We start from the raw sequence: 24,812 nt of genomic DNA, 5'->3' as shown, positions 1-24,812 counted from the left end.
AGCCGCTCGCTAGCGTATGAGCCCAGAGTGGTTTAGAGCATAAAGTATTTCCTTTTTTTTGACTAAATTTGCTAGATTACTATGGCACTGCGATCGTTCAGCTACGTATGGTAATGATGGTGGATGGTTTCGTCCGATTCTCGCGAGTGTGGCTTTAAACGTTCTTGTGCATTTGTCTGCTACTCTTCATCTATTTCTATGGGACGCCGTTTCAAAGAAATCCCGTTTTGTAGGAGGGAATAACACTCTGCGCACTTGTATGATCAGTCGTAATTGTCGCCTCTATAACGTCACATCACGTTGAAAATGAACAGTTTACAAAATCGCGAGCCTCTGAAACCAGAAGGGCAAAGGCAATGCCATGCAATCGCCACCATTCCCACGCTGGCTCGGCCGCCGTGTTTGCAGCTCGCAAAGACACTATAGGGAGCCAGAGTTGCTTCTAGTGATTAACGTAGGAAACTATATGGTTTAAGGCTTGCGCAGTTTCACACAATAACTAGAGGGAGCTGTGGCGCTAGTGCCTACGTGAGCTGCAAGCAGGGCAATTCAGACAGCATGTGGGAATGATGGGTAGCACACGAACTTGTCCAAACATCGTCCTTCTGGCTTTAAACGGCTTCGTAACTTCACAAAGTGACCATTTTTAAAGAAAGTACTGCGTTATAAATATTTAAAAAGGGCATGATTAAGCGTCCGCCCGCAGCATTCGAACGCTGGACCTCCAGCACCGGAGCCTGATATTGAAGCCATTACGCCACGAACAAATGGACAAATGGAAGCACTGAAATTAGCAGGGATATTGCGTTCTTGTAGAACCTTGTTACCTTCTGAAATAAATAAATAAATAAATAAATAAATAAATAAATATATGTATATATATATATATATATATATATATATATATATATATATATATATATATATATATATAATTTCTTTGAAATTGAGGACAATTTAGGCCCAGATAAAGCGTAATAAATGCAGCCACAAGAGCGTCTGAAGTCGCGAGAATGAAGGCCAGACAAATCTATGTAGTACCCATCATTCCCACGTTGGCCAAACTATCGCAGCGCAAGTCTCTCCTCGAGTAAAAGCAGGGAGATATTGCTTAAGGGCTCTTACTTAGGCGTGCGGCACTGGTGACGAAGCTGGGTGATGACGTCGCAGAGCACGTGACAAACTGCGTCAATGGCGCTATATATGAGTCATGATCCGAGGAAATCGATCCGTACTGAACGCGTTTGGAGAATCTGATTGGCAGATTATGCAAGTTGAATGCGACATAAGTGCCGTGGAGCGTCCGTCCAGATTGGAAGATTATACGGCTTAGGTAAGTGACATTGAGCGAGAGCGTAGGTTTCCACGTGAATGCCAAAGAGGAACCGCTGTCGCACTTAGAAATTTCCGCACCACTTCTCGCGCACGTCATATACAGGGTGTCCCAGCTAACGTTAGCGAAGCTCCTAAAGAGAAAATATAAACTATACGAGGACGCGACCAACGGTATCCTGCCAGCATTAATGCACCGCTCCAAGAGGAGTTCTTTTTTATAACTAAACTATCATTCATTATTTGAAATTATTTAATGAACTCATTTAATTACTGAACTGAGGACGCAAGCTTTTATATAGATGTAATAATAGTATCTTAAAGCAACTGATTCGGTTGCTTTCAGTGTGCTGCCTTGCGTAATTATTCCTTTAAAATTACTTTTCTCGCGTTATAACAAAAGAAATACGCGCGAAATATGCAAATAGCCGCACGATTACGCGTCCGCGCGCCGCGACAGCGGCGGTCCCAGGCGCTACTCGGAAGAATTACCTCTGCCCAATGCCTGCCTCGGGAAGCCACGTGACCGGGGCGAGGCATCGGTATCGGCGTTGGTCACCGCGAACTGCGAGCTGCCTTTTCGCGTGAAGCGCGAAGTCACTGCAGAGCGCAGCGGCATTGAGGAGGAGGAGGACAAAGGCGCTACAGTCTTAAGCAAAATTACACCCTTTTGCCGCCCAACGATAATCGACATCTGTCTTGTCGGCGTTTCCTTTCTTTAACGCGGCGAGCCCGGTACTTTCCAGTAAAGAACGGCGCGCGCGTTATCAGCATGACATAGCATTGCCGACAGGAAAGTGGCGGCGGCGTTTTCAAGAACGGAAAAGCAAGCAAGGCAGATGACGATTATTGTGGTGTGGCAGAGATACACGCCAAAGGGCGTAACTTTGCCTAAGAGTGTAGATCGAGTTCATTCTTCCGAGTAACGCCCATGGGACCGCTGGCGTCGCGGAGCACGTACGTGTAATCATGGGGCTATTTTCCTATTTCGCGCGTTTTCTTTTTTACGCAGGAAGAAAAAGATAATAACGCGAGGCGGGGGGGGGGGGGGGTATACCACTGTTATGGCTAAAACGGAGAAGGGCATTCCTTAGTTCCTTCCCACGAGGCAGCCCCTTTCGTCAGTGCCCGCCCAATTAATTAAATTAAATTAGGGGGTTTAACGCGGGTGGATGCAGCGGTGGCGTAGAGGTAGAGCTTTCGCCTCGCGTGCAAGAGGACCATGGTTCGAATACCGGTGCCGCGCAATTTTCCACCGCATTAAAAAAAAATACGCGTGTTGATAAAATTGCATAAACAGGCGTGGAGTGCGGCCTGATTCCAGTGACCAGAACCGGTAACGCACTCCCTCACCAGAGCAAGATTGGCCGCCCTGGTGCAGTACTTGGCCACAACCTCCTATACGAATACAACAATCAAACCCCGGCCCGCAGTCACCAGCGGCTGCGAAGCAAATGACCACGGCGGCGGCCAGACCTGTGACGCAGCAGAGGGTGCTAAGAATACCTGGGGCCGAGCAGGCCGCCATTGGAATATGAACCTGGCAACTTTCAACGCTAGAAAGTTATCTAGTGAGGCGAGTCTAGCAGTGCTATTTGAGGAATTAGAGGGCAGCAAATGGGATATAATAGGGCTCAGTGAAGTTAGGAGGCCAAAAGAAGCATATACAGTGCTAAAAAGCGGGCACGTCCTGTGCTACCGGTGCTTAGCGGAGAGACGAGAACTAGGAGTCGGATTCCTGACTAATAAGGATATAGCTGGTAACATACAGGAACTCTATACCATTAACGAGAGGGTGACAGGTCTTGTTGTGAAGCTTAATAAGAGGTACAAATTGAAGGTGGTACAAGTCTATGCCCCTACATGCAGTCATGATGACCAGGAAGTCGAAAGCTTTTATGAAGACGTGGAATCGGCGATGGGTAAAGTCAAAACAATATACACCATACTGATGGGCGACCTCAATGCCAGTGTAGGCAAGAAGCAAGCTGGAGACAAGTCTGTGGGGGAATATGGCATAGGCTCTAGGAATAGCAGGGGACAGTTATTAGTAGAATTTGCAGAACAGGATGATATGCAGATAATGAATACCTCCTTCCGCAAGCGGGATAGCCGAAAGCGGACGTGGAGGAGCTCGAATGGCGAGACTAGAAATGAAATAGACCTCATACTCTGCGCTAACCCTGACATCAAACAAGATGTGGACGTGCTCGGCAAGGTGCGCTGCAGTGACCATAGATAGGATGGTAAGAACTCGAATTAGCCTAGAATTGAGGAGGAAACGGAAGAAATTGGTACATAAGGAGCCGACCAATGGATAGATAATATGGATAGAATTGAACATGCTCTCAGGAACGGAGGAAGCCTAAAAGCAGTGAAGAACAAACTAGAAATAGGCAAGAATATGATGTATGCGTTAAGAGACACAGCCGGCAATATCATTACAAATATGGTGAGATAGTTCGAGTGGCTGAGGAGTTCTGTAGAAGAGAGAGAAACAGAGGAAAGGGGAAAGGCAGGGAGGTTAACCAGAGGGGAAGATCCGGTTTGCTACCTTACGCTGGGGAGAGAGGGGAAGGGGAGGCAAAGTGATAACAAAGTAGAGATAAAGAAAGAAAGTAGCGTAGACATACAATCACAGTCACTCACTGCCGCCGCATACTGCCACCGCACAGCACAGTAGCACTTGCAGCACTATAAACATCTGTTCAGGCTAGAACCGCTTGTCCAATTCGATTTATGCAGTACCGGTGGCACCCACGACGGTAATGGAAGAGAGAAAAGCCTAGAGGAATTTGAAATCCCACCAGTAACGCCAGGTGAAGTAAAGAAAGCCTTTGCAGCTATGCAAAGGGGGAAGGCGTCTGGGGAGGATCAGGTAACAGCAGATTTGTTGAAGTATGGTGGGCAGATTGTTCTAGAAGAACTGGCCAACCTGTATACGCAATGCCTCATGACCTCAAGCGTGCTGGAATCTTGGAAGAACGCTAACATAATCCGAATCCATAAGAAAGGGGACGCCAAAGACTTGAAAAATTATATACCGATCAGCTTACTGTCAGTTGCCTACAAAGTATTTACTAAGGTAATCGCAAATAGAATCAGGAACACCTTAGACTTCTCTCAAGCAAAGGAGAAGGCAGGATTACGTAAAGGCTACACAACAATAGACCATATTCACACTATCAATCAGGTGATAGAGAAATGTGCCGAATATAACCAAAGTTTATGTATCGCTTTCATTGATTACGAGTAAGCGTTTGATTCAGTCCAAACCTCAGCAGTCATGGATGCATTACGGCACAAGGGTGTAGACGAGCCGTATATAAACATACTGAAAGATATCTATAGCGGCGCCACAGCCACTGTAGTCCTCCATAAAGAAAGCAACAAAATCCCAATAAAGAGAGGCGTCAGGCAGGGAGATACGATCTCTCCAATGCTATTCACAGCGTGTTTACAGGAGGTATTCAGAGACCTGAATTGGGAAGAATTTGGGATAAGAGTTAATGGAGAATACCTTAGTAACTTGCGATTCGCTGATGATATTTTTTTGCTTAGTAACTCAGGGGACCAATTGCAATTCATGCTCACTGAGCTGGAGAGGCAAAGCAGAAGGGTAGGTCCGAAAATATTTCTGCAGAAAACTAAAGTAATGTTTAACAGTCTCGGAAGAGAACAGCAGTTTACGATAGGTAGCGAGGCACTGGAAGTGGTAAGGGAATACATCTACTTAGGGCAGGTAGTGACCACGGATCCGGATCATGATACTGAAATAATGAGAAGAATAAGAATGGGCTGGGGTGCGTTTGGCAGGCATTCTCAGATCATGAACAGATGGTTGCCATTACCCCTCAAGAGGAAAGTGTATAACAGCTGTGTCTTGCGAGTACTCACGTACGGGGCAGAAACCTGGAGGCTTACGAAAAGGATTCTACTTAAATTGAGGACGACGCAACGAGCTATGGAAAAAGAATGATGGGTTTAACGTTAAGGGATAAAAAAAGAGCAGATTGGGTGAGGGAACAAACGCGAGTTTATGATATCTTAGTTGAAATCAAGAAAAAGAAATGGGGGGGGGGGGCATGGGCAGGACATGTAATGAGGAGGGTAGATAACCGATGGTCATTAAGGGTTACGGACTGGGTTCCAAGGGAAGGGAAGCGTAGCAGGGGGCTGCAGAAAGTTAGATAAGATTAAGAAGTTTGCAGGGACAACATGGCCACAATTAGTACATGACCGGGCTAGTTGGAGAAGTATGGGGGAGGCCTTTGCGCTTCAGTGGGTGTAACCAGGCTGCTGCTGCTGCTGATGATGATGATGACATGCCAAAACAATTTTCTGATTATGAGGCACGCCTCAGTGGAGGACTTCGAAAATTTCGACCACCTGGGGTTCTTTAACGCGCACTTAAATCTAAGTACACGGGTGTTTTCGCATTTCGTCCCCATCGAAATGTGGCTGCCGTGGCCGGGATTCAATCCTGCGACCTCGTGTTCAGCAGCCCAACACCATAGCCACTTGAGCAACCACGGCGGGTCAATGTCCGCACAGACTGTAGACGCGGTAACCACCGCGAGTGCCCGCATCCCACGTCGCTGCAAGCTAACCGTCAGGCAGGCCCCTCTAATTGATGCACGCCTTCCGTACGAACGGCGTCGACGTAAGGTTCCCAGATTGTCACGTGGTTACGCCATACACGGGGGCGATTAATTGCGCAACGTTGGAGGTGGAGCCCGGCGGAACGGTGCGACGTCATGCGAGGGATGTTGCGAACGATTCGACGATTATGATCAGCCGAGACACAGTCATCAGATTTCCTTGGCCAGTCATAGGGATGTCGACTGTTTTAGAAACGGACACGTTTTGTGTAGTGGTGTGTCCCGATGTGGTGCTCAGATATGTAGTGATCTCAGACAACTAAAGTGCGCCTACATGGAGCGGGCTTCCATATCCAAAAGCCAGTGTTAATAACGTAAAATTAGCCCTTTTCTTTCGCTTCTGCTCCTGGACGTACTCATTCCTGGGCCTGGAAAATCCCTGGTGATAACGCTACCTCGAGCCGCAACACAACACTGAAAGGAACTGAATCAATTGTTTTAAAACACAACGACTTCTTTTCTATCAGAATTAGGCCCTGCGTTCAGTCACTGAAACGCTCGTTGATTTTTAACATATAACGGAGCGCGTCGGCCGCTTCGGGCACAGCGTCGAATCATCGGTCGAACCCGGTCGCACCAGAGACGGTGTTGTCCTCGCCAACGAGACGTAACGTGTGCGCGCAAACAGCGCACACTGAACACTTTCTCAAATACAAAGTTGAGATTTTTTTTCTATGGAGTCCCACAGTGGAGGATCCTCGAATGGTTTTCGCCAGTGATCTCTTCGCTCAACAAGGCCAAATCGCAGGCCATGAAAAAGTACAACCTACCGCTGGTCGCCTTTGACGCCGCCATGTTGCCAACCTGCTTTTTCTCGCGCTCCCCCGAACAAACGAGAACCGCGAGAGGAGCACGCAAGGCTCTCCACCTATACGCACGCAAGAATCGGTTGCGTGCGTACGCGGCGGCCGCGTACGCATCACGTATACTCTTCGCGTTGCGTTCTGCACATGCGCACTTTGCAGAACGTAGCGACCTTACGTGCGCAACGCCGTTGCGTACGCCATACTGTAGGAAACTCTATGGCGTACGCAGTATTAAAACTGTCTACTGTCTATACTCGCGGGCAACTTTCTGTGGCAATGAAGGGAAAGCTGCGGGCGCGTGGCTGCTGCACATGTGTTACGGCACCAAGTAGTCCGCCAGCGTTTGACGGCGCTTTAGGTTGCCCGGAACAGACGCCGAATCGGCGCAGCTTTCACGTGCAACGGTTTCGCGTTTGCCCAGACACAGAAGGCAAAAGCCGTAAAATTAGTAAACTTTTCGCATTCAGTGGTGTGTTTTATCTTACTTAACTGTTACTAATAAGGTGTACATGTTCTCTCTTCGCCGGCTTTAACTAACGTGGATGAAAAACTCGGGACTCTCTTTAGAAGCGCTCTCACTTCTGCGCGCTTTGCCTCCGTAGCTTTTACTTCATCGCCAGAGAAAGTTGTCCGCGAGTACGGAAGAGATACTTGGACGAGTAGGTGGCAATTCACGTTTCGGAAAAGTGACAGCGCCAAACGGACAAGGACGTTGGCAAAGAAGAACGCGACACTGGCGCTGACTCACAACTGAACTTTATTTCTCGAAGTGTCACATTTATAAACGCGGTTCAACAGGTCAGCGACTGAGCGACTGCGCATGCGCATCAGGAGCCATCCTGGTGACTTCTCGAAACAGGCGTGGAAAACATCAGTGCGTCGTTAAGCAGAATAAACCAGTGAGTCATACCATAAAAACACAAACGAGTAAAGTCAACAGAAGGTCGACTTCCCTATCAAAGTTAACGATATCTACCGTGATACACTTTCTCGCAAGTGCCTCAATTCTTTTTTACTAAGAGCTACAGTCGGCTTGCTAACGCACCTTTCCCCTTCCCTATCAATATGAAATGCCTCCATGAGCTCCCTCGTGGTTTGATCTTTATGCCGGAACAAACAAACAGTTTCTTCCGCGCTATCGACTGGCACCCACACTCTCTCCAATGCAAGGGCAAGCGCAAAGCCCCCGTACCTTTTAATGATGTCGTGTTCTTCTTTGACTACTTCCTCGTATGCTTAGCGCTGCTACTTTTCAAGGCAGTCGAGAAGGCAGTTAAATGACGCGAATCCAGATTCAATAGAACACCGGAAGATGGTCGTTTCAGCGTGACACCCAAAGCGACCGCTACACAGTGCGCATAAACCGCTGGAACACACGCACTAGAATGCTAGAATACTGGGTTGCTGCAGGCTCGGTTATGTGCAACACCCACGGCAACCGACGTCCAGCTGCGCGCACTTATAATGTAGATACGCTGGCGGAGCCTTCTAGGTAGCAGCGTTCAAGCTGCATGACGCGCTTCCGCGGCGCCGCACCAAGGAAGTTACGTATATAGGCTGCGCCTTCGACGCAGTTGAAATATGCGCAGTTGAGATATGCGTATATGTATGCGCTTCATTGTGCACTGCCGTTTACTTCGATACGCCCACAGGAAGATCTGCAAAACACAGAGATTTTCGACCAGGGCCTCTAAGAAAAAAAGAAAAAAGAAAAAAGCCCAGCCCACACGCTATCACTACCTACGATCATCATCATCATCATTATTATTATCATTATTATTATTATTATTTGCTCTTGCAAGACGGCGCGCAGTTGGTCTCCACAGCATACGCAATTGGTACCTTAGGAAGATATAAGCTGAAAGGGGCAGCACCTGTGTCTTTAAGTTTCTGTGTGGTTTTTGCTCTGTCATCGCCAAGCGCTATTTGGTTGTGCGTATCCCGCGTTTCATTGGCCTTCGTGTCTTCCGCGTTATCTAAGTAAGCAGACCTACGTCCTTGTGCCCAACGTGGGTGGCCGTACAACGAAATGATCGTCTAAATACATAAGCGATGCTCTAAATTGGCGCTAAGTCGAAAGCTATTTTGCGTTGTTGTAGATTAGCGCCTCTGATTAAAAGGAAGCTGTATAGTGGCTATACCTCGGAGTGGCCTTCTCCGCCACCTATTCAAATGCACGCCAGACGCAGCAATGCTTTTATGAAATTTGTTGCGTCTGGAGAGAAAGTTAAATTAGAGTGACTGTAAAAAAAGAGTGAGTTTGATTAGGAGCCCTCCGTGAACCTGTGACAAAAATTTACCGAAATCAGTAAGCTCAAAAAAAGAAAAATAGAATCACTTATTCCATATTTGTAAACCTGCACAAAAAAAAAAAAAAGGAACTGGTAACACAGTTTGGTAAACGGCATTTGTTGGAATTAATCACAGCGAAAAAAAAATTCATTTGTTAATTTTAAGCTTCCGTGAATCTGTTACAATATTGATAAGTCCATTTCAAAAGTCCTACTCACATATCAGTGGAGTGTATGATACACCGGTGGTTGTCCGCTTTAGACGCAATATTAGGTGCACTTTACATAATCGTGGTATCGTTTCTCATTGTTAAGTTGCACAGATGCAAATTTGATAGCTTAGTTTTTCTGATTTTTTCGTTCTTCAGCAACGTTTACCAAGATATCGACGGCTTAAATGAAAAATCTGCTTTCTACAGTTACTAGATTTTAACTTATTCTTTCATATGCAAACAAACCTAGTCGAATTGGGTGCAGTGGCTGCCGAGAAAACGATTATCGGTTTCCATGCCTTTAGATAGAAGCCCTCGAGCTGGGTCTTCCTCTTTAATTTATTTTAGTTTCCGAGGCTTCGAGCGGTATGTTACAAGAAGCCGTGATGCTTCAAGGGGCCGTGCTGTTACAAGCAGCCGCCATGTTACAAGAAGCTGCGACGTAACAACAACAACAACAACAACAACAACAACAACAACAACAACAACAAAACCGTGAAGTTCTTGCAAGGACTCTCATGATCTTACAAGAAACCGTGATGTTACGACAAACTGGGACGTTGCAACGAAGCCGTCATGTCACAAGCAGGCGCGATCTTACAAGAAGCCGTGACGTTCTGCGATGTCTCGACACCTGTCTCCCAACTACTTAGCGAAGTAACTTCCGTAAACGCATTTCGACTCCGACGGCATACAGAGTGCTTCTTAGGCATTGCCCGACGAAGCAACGCGAGGCACTGGACTTGTGCTTTCCTGCATCTCGATTCAAATGGCCTGTGCGGATAGCAACCGTACCGCGCGAACTAATACAAACATGACATTTATTATTATTAACCTCATGGCTCTGTGCGAGAGCTTGGTTGACTTTCAAGCACTTGTTCGTCAGTTTTCCTTTCCATCAACAGTTACCACAGTTCACGTTAATATCCGCAGTTTGCGAAAGCATTGGGACACATTTTGTACTTACGTTGATAGCATTTTACATAAAGTGGACGTTTTTGTTCTTACTGAAATAAATATAAGCTCGGCCGAGACTAACCTTTTCACTCTTCCAGGATTCGTTTCCTTTTGGTTCACTCGAGACACTCAAAGAGGCGGAGGGATAGCAATTTTCGTACAGGATACTTTGAGTGTGGAACAGGTAGCGGCTAATTTTTCTAGCGCGGAATCTTTGGCACTGAGCATTTCAAACCAACTTAGTCATATTTCACTCTTGGCAATATATAGACCACCCTCAAGAAACCCGTCCTTGTTTCTCAATGAGCTGGAGGCACACTTACAAAGAACGACGTTAGTTCCTAATATATGTCTAGTAGGCGATTTCAATATAGATATTCTTAATCCCATTGCAACCTTGGTATGCGATTACTTAGATATCATTGCAAAACATGGCCTTGAAGGTATTATTGATATTCCAACTAGGGAAGAATTGCTTCTTAATAATTTAGTAAAGTCATGCATTGATCACTTGAACATCCGCACGGAGTCTGCTTCAGTTCATGGTGCAGTGTTACAACAGAAAGTTGCCGACCATTACATCATAGCTTGTCAGTTACGCTTTCCTTCTCGGTCGTTATCATGTTCTAGCCCCAACACTTGCCACGCTGTTACCGATACGGCTACTTTTGATAAACTGGTCGCCTTGTTCGACTGGCCAGGCCTGCTTGAAAATACCGACAGGCTCGAGCTATATAATGAATTTTCACGTTCAATGGACAGTATATATAAATCCAGTGAAAGGATAATTTACGTTCTCCAACGCCGCCCGAACCAGCCCTGGTTGAACAGCATGATATTATCCGTTGTCAAAGAAAAAGACCTTCTTTGGCAACGGTGCAGACGTTCGCCTAGTAATCGCATTCTGCGTACACAATTTAAAACTTCTCGAAATAAATTAACTGCCCTTATTCGTGCAGCCAAGCGTTCGTACAACAGAAACCGCTTTTATGAATCTCGTAGAAATCCTAGGAAAACGTGGTCTCTGATAAACGAGGTGAGAGGAATACCTTCAAATTCGGCTAAAGATATTCAGAATCGTTTTGATTCAGATTTATCAACAGTCGTTGACAATTTTAACCAATTTTTCTCTCAGTTTTCTGGGGTGTCTAAGCAATCATGCTACACTGGTAGCACTGCTACTCCTGTAATTGAATCCGCTTTCCTGCCCACTATGACGGAAGAAGAGCTTTACTCGTTATTGGGCAGTTTTGGCAGACATCAATCACCAGGTATCGATAAAATTCGCATGTTTGATCTATACAGGAACTTCGGCGTTCTGAAAAATGTCCTGCTAGAAATCCTAAATGGGATACTTACAAGCGGAAGTATTCCTACGCGGTTAAAAACGGCCGTAGTTTGACCACTTCTAAAAGGTGGTGATGCTAAGTGTGTGCATAATTATCGCCCCATTTCTATCCTGCCTAGTATAGCAAAAGTTCTAGAAAAACATGTCTTCTTAGTAATGAACAGCTTTATTAAGAAAGCGGGGGGGGGGGGTGTTCCCCAACGGTCAATACGGTTTTATTGAAAAAAGGGGCACTCAGGCTTTATTAGAAGAATTGAGTGACCATTTATTTTCTTCACTTGAAAAAAATCTTGTATGTTGCGCACTTTCTTTAGATGTGGCAACAGCCTTTGACACGGTATGCCATTCGATTATGCTAGAGAAACTCTACAATTTAGGTTTTCGAGGACCTTTCTTCCGATTGCTATGCAATTTCCTTAAGATCGCTCCCAGATTGTTTCCATTTCAGACATTTGCAGTTCCCGTGTTTTTCTGAAGGCCGGTGTGCCACAAGGTTCCATACTGTCTCCCTTACTTTTTAATATATACGTTAAGGACATGTGCAACGTGCTATCTGTCCGCAAGTTATTTCAATATGCAGACGATACTGCAATTTTAGCCACACATGTTTATTTTCCAGACGCATTCTCAATCCTTCATAGTGACGTCGGCAAATTAATGGATTATCTTGGTGCAAATGTAATTGACATCAATCATTCTAAATCAAAGTTGGTTTGCTTCCATAACCCACTCAAGCGTGTTTCACTTTCTTCTTCACTTTATCTGCACAGCTCTCGATGTATTATTAATTATTGCTGCCCTCCAATAAAATTTTCGGACTCTGTGAAGTATTTGGGCATATGGTTTGATTCTAGTCTTCTTTTTTCTACTCACTTATCTTACATATGTGCCCAACTTCGTAAAATCGTCTGTTTACTGTACCGCATCAAAGTGTTTTTACCCTTGTCTGCTAGGAAACATTTAGTCCACTCGTTAACCTACAGTGTGCTCAGATATGGTATTACAACATTTGTACATTGTTCTAGTACCTGGCATCACCGGGTAAATAGGTTGCTAAAGTGTATGTTAAGAAGTGTTACTTATGACGTATACAGACCACAAGGGATGAACCTTTTTCAGATGCTAAAAATGCCGAACATGCGCTCACTGTTTGTTCAAACAGTGGTACTGAAACACTTCTGGACGGATACCTTTAAAATTCCCACTGTGCCTTGCCGTCCTTTACGGCGTGCACTTGCTTTTTCAGTTCCTCACACACGTACCAGATTTGGCAGATGTACTCGAGCCTTTTATGTTCCAGATATATTCAATGTCCTTCCTTCTGAAATTTCTTTCTATAAGTCTGTACGCGACATTCGCAAAACGTTAAGGGCATTGTACACAGAATGATTATAGGCGTCATATCTTTATTTTCCTATCATTGTTGAAACATGTCTTCGCTCTCTGGTCGTTTCTTCGCTTTTTTGTTTTCTTTGTTGTTGTTGTTTTTTCGTGATTCTATTTCTTTTGCCTTGTACTTCATCACTCCCTACCTTAGTTTTCAATGTCTTTTTGTTTTTATTTCTTGCGAAAGAAAGAAAAGTCAGTTTCTGGCTGAGTCTTGTTATTGACTGCCGGGTTTCGCGTGACAAGCCACTGTGATGGGTTAGGCGAAACCGATTTCTGTACTTATACTCGCAGATTTGATAATAAATTATTATTATTATTATTATTATTATTATTATTATTATTATTATTATTATTATTATTATTATTATTATTATTATTATGGTGTAGCGTATAATTCGCCTCTGCTTTCTTCTCGAAACATATTTCCCACCGTAGCTTTTCCTTCGTTCCGCTGATTGTTTGTTGAAACAGTGGTATTACGTCATTTTTGGGACTCGGATTTCAAAGTTGAGCATAAACCTGTGGGCATGCTCGGTTAGGGCTTGCGTTTCACTGTGCCTCGTTCCGCAACGAGATACGGTGAGGCCCGGCGATGTGTGTACGTTCCTAATCTGTTTAACAATCTACCAGAGGGCATTTTCACAGCAACTTCGAAAATATCACTGAAAAGATGATACGTGCTCTGTAGGTTAAACATGTTCCATATTCACATTGCTTTGCCTTGTTATCTGGGGTATCAGTTATGCGGAAATTGTTTCAAAGATTCGAATTCTTGCATTCTGTGTTGTCTGTTTTGTTCCTCTTATGTAAGTTTGAACTCTAGGTATTGCTGCAATAAATTTGCGTAGCCAAATGTAATGTCGGGCGCTTTATGTAATAGCGTGCTTATTTTCTTTTTGATATGTGATTGTTTTCTTATTTCAATGTATTGCCTTGCCAATTCTGCAGGGCCATGTCCCACAAGCCCTTGTAGGCTTAGACAGGCCTGATTATAATGCTGTATATGTGTTATGGCAATAAAGATATTATTATTATGATTATTATTATTATTATTATTATTATTATTATTATTATTGTTATTATTATATGCTAAGCGACTGCCTTATGCGTACTACTGCCCAAACATGACATTTAGAGCAATATCTGGAACAGCGTCCAGAACAGGTGAGACAGCAGATACAAGGTAAACAAAACCAAGCCTTCGCATATGTCTTGGTGCTACGCGTGCATCTACCAGCGCTTTGGTAATTGCCAAGTCCCGTTAACCAACTTCTCGTGCACTAAAATTTACGGAAACTTGACGTCACTTTTTTTGTCTGGCTACACAACGCGCTAATAATCCACTACGCCAAGACCTTCAGGATTGAACTGCTGCACGCATACGTGAAGAAATACGGCGGTGCAAAAACTTACTGCCTGCTTACGAATACTGGCCTACCTACGCAACTCATCCGTCATGGTGACTAGCAATCCCGGAAATAGTCCCTACAATTCCTGGAGTGGGTCGCAAATGTGATACGCTAGTAGTTGCGATAAAGCAATTAGCTATATTACATCTTTACACCAAGTATTATAGATCGCATTCCCGTGTATACCGATGGATCATGCTGGAAACAAAGCTCTACATCTGCGTTTTATATACCTGCATACCAAGAGAAAATAGCTTATAAGCTTTACCAATTTACAACGACCACAACTGAAGAACTTTACGCAATATTTTCTGTTTTGCGTTGCATATGTCAGCACTCAGAACAACTTCGCTGGGTAATTATGAGTGACTCACAAGCCTCATTGCTGTGCTTAAACGAAATCAGCCTTAAAAAAAGTAAACATCACATTGACATACGAAATACAGAAGACATACGCCATAGCGAAAGGTCTACAACACGACATAACTTTCCAGTGGATTCCAGGAGGAGGAGGATACAAAGGGGAGGAAAGACAGGGAGGTTAGCCAGTGTAAGTACCGGCTGGCTACCCTGTGCTGGGGAAGGGGTAAACAGAATAAAAGGAGAAAGAAGAAGAAGAGGAAAAAAAATGGAAACCAGAAAATTCACACAGTAACGCGAAACTACACGCTACAACATTCAAAGGCGGTCGCACAATTCGCATGTCTTTAAAAACTTCAGCAAAGCCCTTAAGGCCTTGAGTGCCGAAGCCCGTCTGGACCAGTGTCCTAGAGCTTCTTGCTCTGCAAAGGGGCGGTTGTCCAGTTTTTCGAGCGTGGTCACGAGCACTTTTCTTGGCACTTTGTAACGGGGACAGTCGCGGCTGCGAGGAGACGATTGAGCACCTCCTTTGTGAGTGTCCCCAGTGGATTCCAAGTCAATGTGAACTCATAGGAAATGTAACAGCTGATCACATGGTACGTGCAGTACATCAAGAGAATGAATTATGACTACTTCCTCTAGCGGCGAGTGATTCGCCATGTCTAATGAAGAAACTATACGGTCGATTGTCCAAGCACGCTTGGTTCATAAATGATTTGCAGAACTCTCAGTTATATAGTATAGATCCTAGAATAGCATTCAATATTCCGTTAAAAATTAGTAGATTTGTTTAAACAACAGTTCATAGGCTTCGGACATAGGCACGGCCTATGTTAAAAGCTTCCTGTATAGGAAAAGAAAAACTAACAGTGCTATATGCACATGTGAAATGGCTGAAGAGGACATAGAACGTCTTCTTCTGTACTGCAAAAATCATGATGTTCCCCGCAAGAATTTTTCGAAAATACGACATGGCTTGGATAGAAGGCCCCTATCCTTAGGAAAAATGTTAGGTCGATGGCCAACAGAAAAACTTCAAACCAAATTTTTGGAGGAATCAAAAACATCACAAAAATACTAAGTCATGCAGTATAGTTATTGCTGGCATTGTTATTATTAGCGGGCACACTTAATTACATGTTCATTGTGTCTTCGTGTTCACTTAGCAATTGTATTTGTAGCATGTAGACTGTGGCATTCAAGTGCCCAACACCTTCTGAGTGAATACCTTGGTTTTGTGAACATTTATGCTGTTTGAACTCATGTGTTGCGTTTGAACATTTCCGTTTTGTGAGTATTTATGCTATGTAAACTGTTCTGTTGCGCGAACATTTATTAATATCGCGATACTGAGACTTAGTACATGAAAGTTCGTTCATGTGTTTATTAGTCCAGTTTGGGTGGTGATTGTTGCAGCTTTCCGACGATAACTATCACGTAAGAGATTAAGAGTAGACGGCGCCACACATAGGCACCAAGCTGTCCTTAAAAACATTTAATAATTAAAAAACATCAATTTAATAAACAAAACCTATGGACTGCTCCAAAAGCGCTAAATTTATAGGTTTCATAGAAAAAAAGTTAAGGAGGTTAATTATTCAGGCGGACTACTCGAAGAAGAGGCGCACACCACAGTTGCAGTTCTTATAAGTGCCGAGTGTGCCCCCCTCACCCGCACACACGCACAGACCCACACTTTAGTGAAGATAGACCTGTTGAATAGCACGTCTCATACATTGCACATCACACATCACACATCGCTTTTGCAAAGTGGGCGCGCACTTGTCTGAATCTGCACGTTTAGGTTTAGCACAGTTCAAATTCTGGAAGACGAGCGCTGAGGCGAAATACGTAGCGAAGAGGGACACGCACAGCGCAATGTGCACGTGAATGTCGCGCTCGGCGCATTTCCTCAAAGGGCTGGTCTCAAAAGACTTGAATTGCGCTACGCCAACGAGCCCCAAGTTTCTACCCTGTACTGATAGTTGACGTGAAACGCGCCGCTGTATCACGAGAGCGTACTACGGAAAGGACACACAAGGCGCCTCGACAAGCGCTCTTGTCCAGTTGTCATTTGACACACTTCCTGTGGGACAGTGGCGGGTTTCACCTAAACACTTACAACCAACTAGCCTCTATACCTTAGCGATTCGAACCGAAGAGCCCTGAAACGTGCCAACATTAAAGAAGAAAAAAATCTCGGATAGCTCTTTACATCAAATATTTATTTCTAGCAAAATAAAAAAAATAAAGGATAGGATTTTCGACAGGCACCTCGTGTTGTACTTGAAAGGTCGCAGTGCTGGCACAAGGAGCCAGTTGAATGTGACTCACTGCACTGTGACTGCGTCAATGCAGACCGACTACTGGTTCCTGTGACCTGGAGCCTTGACGTCAAAGCTTGCTTGCGTCAGACGCCACAGTGCACGTTTTGAAAAAAAGAAATAAAGAAAAAAGAAAGAATAAAAAGGGCGCGACGAATGCAAAGCGAAGCAGATTTTGAAAAAAGCTCTACGGTGTGACTATCACACTTAATATAGCAGGATTCTGACACTCGCGAAGTGGGTGGTTGTGGAGCATAAGAAAACGCCAAATTTGCAAAATGCCTTTGCTATAAAATATAGACACGTGTGCGTTTCGCTTGTATAAACTGAATACTCCTGGTCACTCGCTGCATCGATGCCGCTTGACCAAATGACAGCACGGAGTTCATATTTGGAGCTCTTTGTAATGGGCAGAAATTCATTGCTGTTATGTAGATAATTTCGGCATGTTTCCATTGAGGAAAACGGTAGCTACATAATAATATCTATATACTACATTATATAATTGCCAGAAAGACTAAACGATTTCTCAACTGTAAAACTTAGAGCAGCCTACTGATCATCATTTGTGACTCTAGAGAGTACATTCATTATAAAAACAAGAAAAATATGCAGTAATCATATTAAAACATCTTTTGTGGCTAGCGGTGGCCTTCAGAAAGTTTTTTGCATTCCCAATCGGATGACCCGACGATGCCTCCTGTGATGACTGTGGTAGCGAGGAGACTCTTAAACACCTTCTCGGTGACTGTCCTCGTTACAATTTACAGAGACGATCGCTCGCAATAGCGATAGCGTGCTTTAACCAAAGACCTCTAAAAGAGGAGCTTATTTTAGAATGCTGACATCAAGAGCCATCGCAGTGGAAGGCGACGGGGGCACTGTTGCAGTTTTTAAGGCCAACAGAACTGGACAAGCGGCTGTAGCCTGAACAGATGTTTATAGTGCTGCGGGTGCTACTGTGCTGTGTGGTGACGCTATACGGCGGCAGTATTTAACTTTGAGTGTATGTCTATGCTCCTTTCTTTCTTTATCTATACTTTATTATCACTTTACCTCCCCCTCCCTTTTATACCTAGCATAGGGTAGCAAACCAGATTTACCCATCTGGTTAACCTCCCTGCCTTTCCCCTTTCTTTTGTCTCTCTTTTTTTGCCATAGTAATTAATTATTTGGTAATGGTATTCGGAGCTACTAAAAGGTGAAACTTCTCTTCAGCGTACCACAAACGCTTGTATGACTTTAGTTTTATTTTTCCCGCGTTTAATTAGCATTTTGACATAGGACGTTGGGCCACTGTGAGGTAAATACAGCACGTTCCTGAGGCAGCTATACTAGGTGCTTTCTTTGGAGATAAACGTATTTTTAAATATTGTAGACTACACAATTCAAGCCCCTGAGCTGAATTGCTAGAAAAGGGCCATTTATTTCAAGAAGAAATCGAAGGGCACACCTAAAAAATTACCATTTCGCTGCTCAATGTTTTAAGCCATTATTTCAGGGCTGACGTTGAAATTCACCAATCGAAGTGAGTTGGTTTCAATATACATCCATTTGGAGCGAATTTCGAATCTATAGCCCCAGTTATAAGCGTCGTAATACTTGCACAACTTAAAAAATTCACTGTAGTTGCTGATACTTTCACCCTTTTACACAAGACGCCTTTTTTTTTTTTTACGCATTGCAGGACAAATACGACTGCAACACCAATGCATTTCGGTGCAGACTTCGGGAACGCACATCCTGAGAATGTTGTCATTCTCAGGATATATTTCATTCTCAGGATGTCATTCTCAGAAATATTTTCAAATGGATATATAGCCTTGCGAACTCGCATGCTACAGTTCGTCAATCGCAATATGCACTCTGTAGTAACTAGTAAAAGTTTATTTTGTAAAATTTGGATGAGTAGTTGATTATGCATTTGATTTTATTTTTGAAATGATCTTTGCCTACTCTTGTAATCCAGCTCAAGGTACAGAATTGTGCTATCTACCCCACACGGTCTTAAGAAGCTAGGGTGCATTAAAAAATATATATATGTGACAGATAATGGCGCCGTGATCAGCCTCCCAAATATGGCCCTCTGCACTCTGATCTCGTCACTGATGGCAGTTTTCCCGAACACCATACCAAAATACGGGGTGAACTTGAGATACGTTAGACTGTCGTAGGTTCAGCGCGAAGTACAATACTTCACATTTGCTCGGGCAAACGGAACAAGAGTGCAGTTGGCCGCTAAGGTTTACGCTTACTGTGTGGGCTAAAGTCGGCCCTTCGGTGACCCACGTTTTCAGGATCTCATCGTGAAATAAACGACAACGGCAGTAATCAGCAGCTCTACTTGGAGCCGCAGACAGGTGCTACGATAACCTTCAGTCTGCGTGCGAAGAAAAAGAAAAATGACACCAAGCAAAATGGTAGGTTCTTAGTAATTCAACGAAATGCCACTCAGCCCTAAAACTGACATTATCAAGTAGCGCTACGCCTGTTCTGAATTTCAAGAAGGGGCGAAATGGTATTTCTTAGACGAGCGGGAAAAAAGCGGTCACTGAATCCACTGCACACACTTTGTTACTATGCGCTATTGGAGGCGAGCTCCACCACTGTAAAAGGTGGCGCTAGCGTCGGCGTGACGAGGCATGAGGGATCACGTGTACACAGCGGCACAATCATGTGACATATTCACCAATCATACTGCATAATCATCATAACAAGACGAACAGGGCGCTCATGACTACGCAGAACGCTGCATGTACGAATGTGATAAACAGCTGTTTTTGTTATTCTTTCGTCACCAGATATTTTAAACATCACCTTCGAGGCTGTGACGAACATTCCACCTTTTCACTTGCATTACTTGAATAGCCAATGAATGGCTGCATATAAACTGCAATATCCAGGAGACTAGTTAACAGAGGTTGAGTTTTTTTAATTAACAACTCTATGGAACACGTCCCACTTGCGAAGGTTAATTCGAGCCGTCGTGAAGCCATGTTTCGCTAGCAGAAATCATGGACCTAGGACTAATCCTGAGGTGGCTTTGGCTAAAAGTACGTCCGACGTCTCCCTCCAACTTCCAGCACAGCCTGCGCGTTAGACGGATCCGGCAAGTGGCTTTTTGGAAGTCGTTCCGACGTTTCCCGTTGCTTTTCTTCCCCCCAGTTTCACGTCAAGATATACGTGGGACATAAGCACGCTGAACATGTAAAACACATTCTTCCTTCGCGTCAGCGCTTATTATGCGTGTGTTGTGGCGCAGCGTGACTGTTCCGGCGCACCCCACACAGATGGGCCTGCTCATCGTTAGCGCATAATAACTGCCGCATCTGCTTCCACAGCGTTGGTGCCCGCTTCCACAGCAAGAAAACACGCTGTCCATTCGGTCTCCCTAGACGCGAAGGTATTAGAATAATGAAATTTTTGAGTTTTACGTACCAAAGCCACGATGTGATTAAGGGGCACGCCAGGATGAAAGACTCAGGATTAAGTTCGGCCACCTGGAGTTCTTTAACGTGGGCCCAATGAAAGGTACACGGGCTTTCTTTTTTCTTTTTCATTTCGGCCTTATATGAATGCAGCCTCCACAGCCGGGATTTGACTCCGCGACCTTGTGCTTAGCAGTGCAACGCCAAAGAGAATAAGCAACCACGGCGGATGTGAGCGATACTATAACAATGTGTGCTTATCGCAAATATCGAAAATTACGCTTCTCCGGCGATCCTCTAAGTGACAGCTGCAAATACGTTCATCTTGAAGCACTTCGCAGTTACGAAGACGTTCAAGTCGAAACTTCCTCGCACGCACTTGACAGAGCCGTTAACTAACGGAGGCGGAGAAGCGCAACTATTCTCCGTATCTAGTTAACTCGGCTGACCACTCTTGAAGTCGCCCACACTTCTCTTTCGCGAACAGGCCCGAGTGACCGTTGGTCGCATATACTGTTTGCATCATCGCCCAAGGCAGGTCTTTAGGTCTTTCTTGACGCTTCTCCGGGGGGGGGGGGGGGCGGGGGCGGTGGAGTACTGCTTTAAACGTATACCTCTAGCCAAACCACTCATAAAAACCTTAAAAATGGGGTAGCTCTATAGTCGCCGCGTCGTATATGAAGTCTTCGTTCTGCCTGAGCCTAAAATCATGCTCGGCAGTGCCCACAGAATATACTCTTCTACAGCATTGCTGCTTCGTCTGCTTAAAGCAGTGAATGCGGTACAAATTGAGTTCTATGTAAACGTGATAGAGAATACAAGTGCGGTTGTTCACTTAGGCGGTATTCAGCGCCCACGCGGCTGGGGTCTCGCTTTTCTAATCAAGAACACAGTGATTGTTTGTGTTCAATACAATACATTTAAAATGTTATACAGTAGAGCGTACTTAAAGACCACAAGAATGGTTTTTTTTATAGAAGCTTTGAAATTAAATAAAAAATCATGCGGAGAAACGCTGAACATCTTGTAGTCAGCCATTAACATTACAAGTACATGAACTTTATAAGTCGACCGTTTTGCTAGCGCTGCGGTAAAATCTCCGATTATTCCGCAGAGTATTTCCTTGGTTTGATGTCGATTCACGCACCTTTCTTTCTTGTTCTTTCGTTTCTTTTCTTTTTGTCAGTGGCAGTCACAGAGTTTCTCACTATAACATCTAGACGAAAATCTGGAGCCACAATCTATGGGAGTTTCTTAAAGGGCGCTGTGCCGTCATGGGAATGGCGGTATATGTGTCTGCGAGGCTTGCGTTGGCTGGTGCTGTAAGAGACGTCGTCTAAAACGCGGATATGGCTACACAAATAACGAATTTTGAAAGTAAAGTCTTCATAAAAATAGTTCCATTCACGCAAATTGCATCTTAACTCACCTACAATGCATGACGAAGGGAAGAAAAGCAAGGACAGACGACAAACTGTTTCAAAGCGAGCGCGAATCTTGTCGTCTGTCCTCCAACTGTAGCGGCCCGCCGATACTTTTAATGTATCATATAGATGTACATGCAATAACAAGTTCTCATAATTAAACAAAACATGTTTTTGTGCAGTAATAAAGCTAAAACAGCTTTTTACGTGCACATTTAGTAGAAAATGAATCATTGTGACAGACGGAACGGTGCTTGCCTGGCTCTCCGAGAACAATGCCAATCCGAAGTCACAATATACCGGCATTTCCATACCACAGCGCAGCAGCGCCAGATTTCCCTCTAGGTAATATAGTGAGAAACTCTATGGGGGCAGTTTGCTTGAAGTGGCTTAAGCGTTTTCCTCACTTACATTTCAGAAAGCAAGACGTCATCATTTGCTGCCGGACTACCGCAGGCGTCGGACCGCCGGATCACGCGTTTAAGTTTATTGCGCTGTTATCACATGTACTGCGGAACGCATGTAAAAACAGCGGAATAAAGGTATCGTACAAACAGAGCAATAAACGTATTTATTCATATGACCCGATGGTGCATCAGATCTGGCTGTCGAGTGGCCATGAGGACTTCTTGCTCGCTCTCACTTGACATTACCTGACTCAAATGGCGAAAATGTTTTCGGCACCTCAAAGACACTGTCGAAAATAAAGAGAGAAAGAGGAAAGGAAGAACTGATAATAACCACGAAAAAAAATCTGGCTTTAACGAGGAACGGTACTCTGGACCACAGCGTGGCAAGAAGAGACGTTACCTCAACGCCGCCGATGATATTTTTTTTTCGTACAAGGTATCTATTGCATCATGTATGTACGATAAACGTATTGCACGTGAGAAACATGCAAGCGCTAGATAGCCAAAATATCTCGTATTCATAGCCTGTGAAGGACCCATAAATCATGCTGTGCACCACCATGCACCACACAAAAACTTCAAGTAGTTTTTCCCTTTCAGAAGTGGCAACGACAGGCAACTTATCAAGACGTCGGTACCAGTCCGTTTGAAACTGGGTTAAGTCATGCGTACCCTCCAAGTGACCAATCACCTGAGCATACTGAAATTTCAACGAAAAATTGGGTTCAGCGCTTCGGTCGAACAAGCGTGTCTTCCATAGGCTATGTAGTCCAACTAGACAAAAAAAAAAAAAAAACGTGGGGTGCAGTCAAGTACCGGATGGTATGCTGATTCAAAATGAAGACTTTTTTGTATAGTCCTCTGAAGGCCATCCCAAAAGTTGTAAAGATGCAATATTATTTTAGAACCCCACCGCTGAAAGTTGCCGAAGTCGCTTTTTAGTTTCACAGCACAGCTGCTTACGGCTAATGTTCTGTGCTTTTTCGTTCCGCGGGAGCAAAAACCGTGGGTCGATCCCGAAGATTGTGCAGTACCGGGCCGATCCGCGGCGGTGGTGAAGCAGGCTTGAAGCCACTCCACCAACTTGCAAAAATAAGCTTAATATCTTGGATCCAAATAGAACCCGCATCAAATATTAAGCTGATCAGAACAGATACCACACATTCACCTGCGTCGGCCATGACTACGTTTGCACCGCCCTCTCTTTGTCGGCGTTCCACGCGCTTGCGTATCTCCTTTCCTTTCCTTCCACTCTCCCATGGTGGCCGTCCCATGGAAACGTCACGCGTGTCTACTTCCCTCTGGCTCCTCAGGCCGGCGGTACCGTCGTACACGCGAATGTATATAAATATCACGGTACATGAGTTCGCACCGTTGTTCAAAATTCTGTGTCACCTCTGTGTCGTGTGTTAAACAGCTTCGCTGGTCATGCTCTTTCACGGAGTGGAATGGATCATGATTTCTTATATTAACCTTTGCCTTAAAACTGTTAAGGCACTTGTCACAACAACTTTATTGATTTCGGCTTTTAGAAGGCCGATTCTTGTGAACTTTACGTACATTCTACGAAGCTTTGCGCGATGCGGTTGCCTAACAGCGTTCTCCTTACGGATCCGCTGTTCCACCGCCCCTTTTAAGGCACTGAACTTTATGCTTCGCGCGTACGTCCGACATAGCCTCGACACTTAGTTTTGAGATAGCTGACCTTAAGGTGTGCTATGAAAGAGGTTGCCGCTTCAGCTAGCGATTTCCCGAAAGCATGCGTAAATAAGTACGGGGGAGCAATAAAACGCCACTTCATTTCTTAGCCGACTTTGGGGACGCATGTCTTGAAACTGGCGCAATAGTCTTATGACTTCTACTAAGCAGACATGGGCTCCTCATTGCTAAGCTTCAATGCCGATATTAGAACAAACACATGTCGTAAGATAACTAATTAAAACGATAATTAGCAAATTTATTATACTGTGCACATGGACACTGATTTGTTGCCCAAGTCCGCCTCTTCAGTTAATTTACCCGAAATGACAGAAGGGCGCTAAGTGATTAAAAAGTTAGGCGAAGTAAAATATAAATAAACAAAGAAGAAATAAATGAAACACCAGGCATATAAAATATTTGTGGCGATCGCTCTACTGTTTATAATTATACTTGTGACGCTATGGGCAATGTGCGTAGCGGGTGCCCTTTTATTTCTTCGCGTTATCAACAGAGGATCATTAGAATCGTGCATGCATTTCCAAATATGAGAAACAAGGACAGAGGTAAAAAAAAAAACGTAAGTATAAGGAAAGAAAATCTCCGTATTATTGCCACTGCGTTGGACCAATCGTGGCCGAACGCCTCCATTACAGAAGTGAAGTTAAATAGGAGGTTGACTTTCTACGACTTCCCCAACACCAAACGCACTGAACTAGTTTTTTCTCAAGTTATTGTTTAAAGAAGAATTTTTTTAAGAAGG

At 44.3% G+C, this 24,812-nt stretch overlaps 1 pseudogene; it reads right to left on the bottom strand.

Moving 5' to 3' along the window:
• Positions 1-23,351: 23,351 nt before the first annotated feature.
• Positions 23,352-23,532, bottom strand: LOC142589167 (U2 spliceosomal RNA; annotated as a pseudogene).
• Between the last annotated feature and the right edge of the window lie 1,280 nt (positions 23,533-24,812).

The sequence above is a fragment of the Dermacentor variabilis genome, chromosome 7 (genome assembly GCF_050947875.1).
Source record: "Dermacentor variabilis isolate Ectoservices chromosome 7, ASM5094787v1, whole genome shotgun sequence".
Lineage (NCBI taxonomy): Eukaryota > Metazoa > Arthropoda > Arachnida > Ixodida > Ixodidae > Dermacentor > Dermacentor variabilis.
This window is presented reverse-complemented; position numbering and strand designations above follow the sequence as displayed.